At 45.4% G+C, this 8,328-nt stretch overlaps 1 protein-coding gene and 1 long non-coding RNA gene across 4 annotated transcripts in view; one reads left to right on the top strand and one right to left on the bottom strand.

Annotated features, from left to right (window-relative positions):
- Positions 1-4,197: 4,197 nt before the first annotated feature.
- On the bottom strand, positions 4,198-8,066 carry LOC102026588. Its single transcript, XR_259125.2, has 3 exons — positions 7,335-8,066; positions 5,826-6,033; positions 4,198-4,426 (listed from the first exon to the last, which is right to left on the bottom strand). It is a non-coding gene; the product is annotated as an uncharacterized LOC102026588 (long non-coding RNA).
- A 65-nt stretch (positions 8,067-8,131) lies between these two features.
- Positions 8,132-8,328, top strand: part of Pqlc1 (PQ loop repeat containing 1) — a 38,050-nt gene continuing 37,853 nt past the window's right edge. For 2 of the 3 annotated variants that reach the window (XM_005373119.2, XM_005373118.2), the window contains exon 1: positions 8,133-8,300. The gene's annotated coding sequence lies outside the window, so the exon portion shown is untranslated. Of the gene's footprint in view, positions 8,301-8,328 lie in introns of all 3 variants that reach the window. The other variant, XM_005373120.2, reaches the window with a different exon arrangement.

The following is an 8,328-nucleotide window of genomic DNA, read 5'->3' as shown; positions in this document are numbered from 1 at the left end:
ACATATGAGGGGCCAGTATCTACACAGATCTGAATCATATCCAGCAATGTGGCCCACCTTTTGTGGGCTCTTAAAGCTTCTTTACACCATTTATTTGCATTTTCAAAGGCTAGCTGCTGAACTATTAGTTTGCTGGCTTCTGTATTATTTATAATCCTCTCACTAGCCTGTAATAAGCGCGTGATGAAATTTTGCAAAGGCTCCTCGGGACCCTGATGAACAGAAGCCAAACTGAGGGCTGCCTCTCCCTTAGAAGGAAGTTCCCTCCAAGCCCTCATGGCAGCTATCTTGGTTTGTTCCTATCCTGGCAATTCAAAGGTCAGTTGATTGTTTGTGGTAGCAAAGGCACCTTCCCCAATTAGCATATCTTTTGTAATGGCTATGTTGTGAATAGCATTCCTAGAGGCCTGGTCAGTGCAATACTCAAGGAAGTTTCCTTTCCAGGTCAGATAGTCTCCTGGACTTAAACATGCTTTAGCTATTTGTTTCCAATCATTTGGAGCCATAATGTTGTCCTAGAATTTCCAATAAACTCAAGGTAAAGGGAGCAGTAGGACCATAAGTAGCAGCTGCTTGCTTTAATTCTTTTAAAGTCTTAAAAGGTATAGCTTCATAACAACGTATGACTTGTCCTCGATTTTCAGGGACTTGAACTTCAGTAACAGGGTGGATATGTTGAAAACTCTCCATGGGCTCCCCTGTGCGGCTGGCTTCTTTTAATGCTAATTGCAAGGGAGACAGAGAAAATGGCTCTACTCTCTGAGAGGCGGAAGTTCCAACCTGTGATGCAGCAAAATTTCTCTGAGCAGCAGAGGCCGGAATAGCCGCCTGTGGCTCAGTCAATTCCATGGAGTGTTGTGAGATAGAGATCACAGGAAAACACCTCTCTGGTGGGGAAAAGTCCCTTTTTTCCCCCACCACTCTTTCGTTCTTAAATTGGAACAGGCTAGAGGACTCAGGCTCTATCGGCAGAGCCCTTTCTCCACCCTCCATGTCCCCCTTAGGCTCTGGACTTGATTTTAACATTTTAACATAATGTTCTGAGTCAAATCCCTTATGGTTACAAAACTCCTCCAAACAAACATCCAGAAAATTGAATATAGGAGTTAAACATGCAACAAACACTTCCATCGACATATACCCTTGGAGTCTACAGCCTCTACTTGCACTTCAATATCCCTTTCCCTTTTTGGCTCCTTAGAAGGCTGTGTATCTTCTAGCCCTACAGAACATACATCCCCACGCTTTATACATGATGTGCCAGTACCGTGCACTCCAGTGCCGAATACTAGCTTTCACAAATGTGCTTCCCCACCTCTGTTGCACGCTCTTGGGAAGCGTACCCACTGTCCACTTATTTTCTCTCACCGGGTGTCCAATTCAAGTGCCGTATGTAGTGTACCTTGTTGGTCTCTGGTACCCCAGAGAGAAACAGCGGTAGGTATGAGAAAAATAGACAAGAGACAAGAGCTGGGGTCAGGTGGAGTTACCTCTTGCCTGATGAGCAGGAGGACTGACTTCAACAGTACAGGCGTTTATTTTATACACTTACAAAGTTAGTATCATGGGGGGGTAATGTTGCCTAGCCACTAACGACTGTAATTTTCTGGCAGGATACCTTTTTTCAATACTCAGGTAACTTGACTGCTTGACCAATAACCAGCTCCAGTGGCTCCCAACAATGGTCTGGTTGTCTGAGCTCTGTGGGCAGGTAGGTGGCTGGATTTAGAGCCTTTACTGGCTGGAAAGTTAGTCAGGGGTTTCCAACAAGCAGTTCTTGGTACTGGGTGATGTTCTGGACTCGCAACCAGAAATGAACCAAATGGTACCGACTGACAAACACCAAGACGCACGGACCGCCAATTGGAATTTAGGATGAGCCTTTATTCCTGGCCAGGGTCTGACTGGGCGGGGTCTGACTGAGAGCCTCCATGCAGGGAAGGATCAGACCAGTGCCGATCCAGGGATGAGAGCAGGTTTTATACCCTAAAACCACACCCTGTTTGGTAAACACATGTCACATCTGTAACAATGAGGGGATTTAGGAACAGTAAGTCCAAGAATCCGAGAGGGGTAGAGCATTTAGGGGAAGAACAATACATTTTGGGAGTCCACAAAGGGCAGGGCGTTTACAACCAGTTTACAAACACACATTCCAGAAATGGTAAACATGAAGATCTAACCCCACGGCAGGGGTGGGAACTGGGGATTAAACTAGAGCCTTTGATGTCTGAGGTGGGGCTTTTACAGGTGACGCAGCTGTTTGAGAGCCAATGGTGTCCCTGACTGTTGAGGAGCTCAAGAACAGCATGCGACACCTAAACAGCCAAGTTTTACCCCAGAGTCAATTTGTCTGTTTCCTTGATCAGGAGAGATGTAGCAGTGAGCACCCACAAACTGGGGGGCCATCCTTTTCACACTGAGTCGATTCTTGGACAAGTAGGCAATGGTCTCCCTCAGAGTCTCACCGTTTGAGTTAGGACCCCTGAGGCAACATGTTGTTTTTCATCAAACAGGTTGAAGGAGTGAGTCACATCCGGAATTCCTAAAGCTGGAGCTGAGGCCAGGGCTCTTTTAATTTGTTTGAACACCTAAGTTTCCTGCAGAGTCTATCTGATTACCTCTCTTTCAGCTGTGGGCTTAATTATTATAATTTTATCTATACATAAAGCCCTTTGAAAAATAAAGTAAAGCAAAAGACTTTTTTTTTTTTATCAATTATGGTTGTCCTAATAGTTGAATCCCTGTAGAATGTTAACAGATAGCAGTTACATAGTTTTACAAAGAAAACTTGAGACCAAAGCCACACATAGTATTTCAGCATGACAATAATGATGTCATTATTTTTTAACACACTTACATGTCCATCTTAGTATTGAATAAAGTAACACACAGCATATACATCACATAAGTGTTAAAGGCTATTATTTGACTAATCTCCTGTTGATTTGACCATTTCTCTCACTGAAGTTTCTAGAAGGAACAACCAAAACTCCATCAAGTGAACAAGTGACCATACATATATTTTTTAATAAACTACTTTCACAAGCTTTTCTCAACAGACATGCTTTTTAGTCTTGTCATTATCTGTCTTTTTCTCTCTTTATCAGGACAAGACTTTCACCATACAGAATCCTTTCATACCAAAACTATGTCTCTTACACTTATAGCCTTCTTAATATTCTTTCTCCCATTTACTGTAGTCTTTTACAACAAACCTGACTGTAGCTGCTTGAATTTTAAAGTCCCTTTTTTCCCTCAGATAGTAAACTTGACTGACTGCCAACAGACCTCTGAGTAACCTTGAATCAGTGCTCTTATTTTAAAACAACAAAGTAGAGAAAATAGCTAGGCGTGGTGGCGCACGCCTGTGATCCCAGCACTCAGGAGGCTGAGTCAGGAGGATTGTTTGGAGTTCAAGGCCAGCCTGGGCTACAAAGTGAGCTCAAGTCCAGCCTGAACTGCATAGCGAGACCTTGTCTCAAAAATACAAAAAAAAAGAAAACAAAGTAGAGAAAATAGCAAGTTAACCCCATAAATTCAAAACTTTGTAATACAAGAAATGTTTTATGTACATCAGCTCAAACTGAAAACCAAAAATGTATTTACCAATTAGTTAAAATTTCTAATTTGATTTCTCCTGTAAAACTTCCTTAGGCTCAACAGGACTTTAGCCGTTCACTGCAGGTTGGAGTTGCTCCAGCTTTTAGATGCCTGCAGGAAGTGCCAGGCTGTTGATGTCAAGCAAGGGCTGGCCTTGGGGCTCCTGAAGCTGGGAGGAGAGTTTAGGCTCTGTCTTGTTTCCTTGCTCACTTTGAAATGAAGAGGCAATCCCTGTTTTCCTCCTCCAATCTCAGCACAGCTGAGCCCAAGTCTTTTGGCCTTCTATCTCTGTTACAGCCTAGCCATTGGGCCAGCTGGATCCTCAGGTGTTCTGTTTTTCCTTTTTTTATTAGCCTGCCTGTTCCATCCCACCTGTATATCCTGGTGCACTGAAGTTAAGCAGTTCTTTTTGTTTTGTTTTGTTTTTTCTTCCAGTATAGGAATCTAACTCATGACCCTGCACTTGCCAGGCAGGTGCTGTGCGGGTGAGCTAAATCCCCAGCCCTAAGCAGCTCTTTTATATCTTTGTCCATTACAGCAAATAAATTTTCAATTACTTTTGTTTTTAGACTGATTAGACCACTTTTTCCTCCATTTCTCAGCTGAGTCCAGATGACCTTAGACTCATGCACTTTATTTTGCATACATACACATTCATATATTTCCTCTTTCCCAGTTTCCATCCAGGCATGGGATTTTTGGCCCCTCCTGTTGTAGACCATTCTCATAAATTTGACTCTCTGAGAGTATTTCTCAGGCATTCTTCAGTATTGAAGAGGGTCAGAAGGAAGTGCTGGCAGTCATCCCAAGTAGGGAGATGGGTCTGAAAGATTGAGGCCAGGAGATGGGTCAGAGCTTGAGGCGTCTCTGAATATGATGGATGTGGTGTTTGCAATTGAGGAGATCAGTAGAGGAGAAAGGCTGGGTATAGGGAGTTTTTTATTTTTTCTGGTACCGGGAATCAAACTCAGGACCTTGCGCTTGCCGGGCAGGCGCTTATGCCACTGAGCTATATCCCCAGCCCCAATAGGGAGTTTTTTGCGCTGCTCTTTCCAGCAACACAAAATTGGGGAAATTTTTGAAACTTCTCATTGAAAAAAATCTGTTAAAGAAAATGTTGGGGCTGGTAAATATCTGGGTATATAAATTTGAGCCCACATCTTTTTGCTTCTTTTTCGCATTTTAAAATAGTCACAATATGTTCATGTCTATACTTTGTGCAATCTTAGTCCCAGTTTTGGTGTACAGTCTTTTCCAGGAAGGAGGAGTCCTGAATGATGGACTGGGTATTGTATGAATTAAAGACAGTGGCTTTAAATCTGGCTGAACATTAGGCCTCCTAGGAGGGCTTCTCCCACCACACTTTCAACATTTGGAGGACAGGCATTTGGTGATCCTAGTATTAAAGCCCCCAGGCTTTGATGTGCAGTCATTAAAGCTTTGGAATGAAAGAGGATTTGGGAGAGCAAAAAATGGGGACTAATTTAAATTTCACAAGTGGAAAGGACCAAGATTTCAATTTTTCAACCTTAGAAAGTTTTGTGTACTATTGCAATTTGTTTAGGGTGTGAAACAAATATATTTAAATTGAACCATATACCACTCTTGAATACATATAAGAAGTAAAGTGTAACTTATATAAATTGGGCAGGACATTTTAAAATGTGCCAGTAGTCTGGTGGCTCACTCAGGTCTGGAGGGAGCAGCGAGCTCTTGGTCTAAGATGATACAATGTAAGGTAAAATTAGGAAAATATAAAATGTAACTATGTAAAATGTTTGGTCCCAGAGTTAAGGCTGTAATTTCTTTAAAAGATAATAAAAGTGGTAGTAAACTGGGTGTCATCCATAATCACAACACACTGGGAGGGTAAGGTAGGAGAATCAAGCCCCGTCTGGACAATTTAGCCATTTAATGACACCTTGTTTCAAAATAAAAAAATGAAAAGGTCTGGGAAGGTAGCTCAGTGCAATGGCCTCAAGTTCAATACCTGGTACTGCAAAAAGAGACAAAACAAATATATAAACAAATATATATATATGAACTATATAAAAATCCAAGACTATATTGAATGATAAACTGTATGTACAATGAATGTACACTGTATGTGTAATTTTAGGGTTTTGTTTATAATTTTACAATGAAATTTAATAATAAAATTTAAAATAACATATTAAAGCAAATTAAATAAACTATAATTTTTATTTACAATTTTACATTACCTTGTGGCATCTCAGATCAGTAGCAGCTCACTGCCCACAGGTGGGTCTGAGTGGCAAGACTGTGGGCCACTTCAAACTGGCCATGCCTCTGAGAGGCTGCACTCGACAAGCTAAGCATCAGGGACAGAGGGTAAGCGTGTGGCTTTTGTGATCAGTTTGTCATTCTGCCCATGTGCTCACCCACAATTTCACACCAGAGAGCTATTGCCTAAGAAGGATCAGAGGAGTGGTATGAGTACATTGCTTATTATTCTATGTATGTACCCTTTACGATAAAAAAGTAAGAAGTAAATTAAATGTACACCAACATGGGGTGATCATTTAGGTGCTAGAACATCCTCACAACTAAAACCTACATAGCCACTGCATGTAAAAAGGGATTGTCATACCCAGCAAGATTACCGACATAGGAAGATGTCCAGGATACATGCCTATTATGTCCCACTTTGGTAAAATTATAAATATATAGTCTGCATGGAGCTGTGTTTCCCAAACTATTTTGTGATTCCCCAAGATATTCACGCATACTTTGAGAACACAGGCCCCCAGCCAGCTTGAGATTCCAGGGATCAAACCTTCCTCTAGCTGGCAGGTGTCAGAATGTACCACCTATCCACTCCACAGTAACAAGTCTGGCTGTTGATTAAATAAATACCTGGTTTTTGGGCATGTAATCTGCATATACCGGGAAGCAGTGCACTTACTGCTTTATCAGGAAAGCTGCAGACTTCCCTGATCTCTGCCCATTTATGATCACTCATATCCTGTCTGCCATAAATTTCCCCCACTCATAGGGTAAGACAGAACCCTAATGTTTCTTGAGACTGAGCTTCTCAAATTTGTGTGGACTGCAGAATTACCTGTGATGCTAGTCAAACTCAGTTCCCCAATCTGGAGGGCTGGCATCAGGCCTGAAGACCCACATTCCATACCAAGTCAGGTGCTGCTGCTGGCTACCTGTAAACTTTATCCTGGAGGTGCTTGTCAGAACTCAAGGATGAAACTCCAGGGGAGGTGCTGCTCTCCACGGGGCAAGGAATAGATATTAGAGGATTAAGGGAATTTTCTGGGCTGCTGTAGTTAGGTAGTCTCTTGGTTACATTTCTCTCATTGCTGAGACAAAATACCTGACACCCAGAATTAAGGAAGGAAAGGTTTATTTAGCTCACAGTTTGTGGAGGTTTCACTCCATACATGGCTGGCTCCACAACTGGGTGGCACATGGCGGGGGGCTATAGTTCATGGAGGTGGAAAACAGCAAAAGCAGCAAGGGCAAAAAGGGAGGAGAGAGAGCAAGCCTCTTTCCCTCCCTTATATTGCATGCAGGCTACCACCCCCAGGGCGGGTGTAGCACTCACACCCATAACCCTAGCATTGGACCACGAATCAATCACTTCATTTTAACTTCAGTAATTACATCTGCAAGACCCTGTTTCCAAATAAGGTCCCATTCACAGTCTAGATAGAGCTCTGATGCAAGTGGGTTCTGGGGCACATAGTTGATCCTACCTCAAGGCACTTGCTCCAGAGTCAGAGATGGTGTTGGTGAGGCTTTGGGAGGGCTTGTAGCTGTCCTCTGTGCTGCTGGCTCCTCTGACTGCAGCAGTCCCAAGCAGCCAGAGTCCACAAGGTCAGCTGATACTATCAGTAATTCCTCTGCTCTGCAAACGTGCACCCTATCACTGACCTCACATAACTGACGGGTGGAGAACAGCCTCATCAAATTGTGGAGTGCCGATGCCAGTCCAGGTGTAGTCCAGCTGTGGTCAGTCAATATGTCTGCCAAGCGCCGACCTCGATGACGGTCAGCGGGCAGCTGTGCTAAGTCACTGGCTCTGGTTACGGAGACGCGCGCGAGTGGGTGTGTGCTTCCTAGAGATGAGTCTCTCCGCTCCCAGGGCTCGGGAGCCTGCTGGGTCACCGCGAGGGTAGCGTCCCAGGATCCGCGCTGGCTGCAGCGACAGGGTACCCTCCAGCCATCCCGGGTCTAAGTCCTTGCTTTTGTGGCCACTAGCCGCGTCTGCACGGCCTCTCGCGTGCCCGGGCGCCTGCTGACGGACCTACGGGGCACCTGGCCCGAAGGGAGGCGGCCAGGAGGTATTTCCCAGCCCTGGCCGAGCGCGCAGGGCCCAGCGTCACCGCCTTTCCTCCCGCCCTGCGCTGGGTGGGGCGTCGCACCCGCCTTCGCGAGGCGTGCTAAGACCCAGCGCTAAGACCCAGCGGCGCCGCCTCGGGGCCCAAGCGGGCGGGGCCGCCGTTGTGACGTCACCGGGCGGGGCTCCGGCCCTGAGGGAGGCGGGCGGGGCAGGCGGCGCTTCGGTAAGGAGTCCGCGCGCGGCCGGGTTACCCTGCTCGCCGCTCGCCGCTCTTTGCTCTGCCCCTCCTCTCCGCGGGTCCGCGCAGAGCCGCCTGGGACGCCGAACACGCGGGGCCGCGGGTCACAGTCCCGGCCCGGTCACGGACCCCCTGCCCGCGGTGCGTCTCGCGCCCCCCCACGCGCTGC

Source organism: Chinchilla lanigera, unplaced genomic scaffold (genome assembly GCF_000276665.1).
Source record: "Chinchilla lanigera isolate Chin_1 unplaced genomic scaffold, ChiLan1.0 scaffold00001, whole genome shotgun sequence".
NCBI lineage: Eukaryota > Metazoa > Chordata > Mammalia > Rodentia > Chinchillidae > Chinchilla > Chinchilla lanigera.
This window is presented reverse-complemented; position numbering and strand designations above follow the sequence as displayed.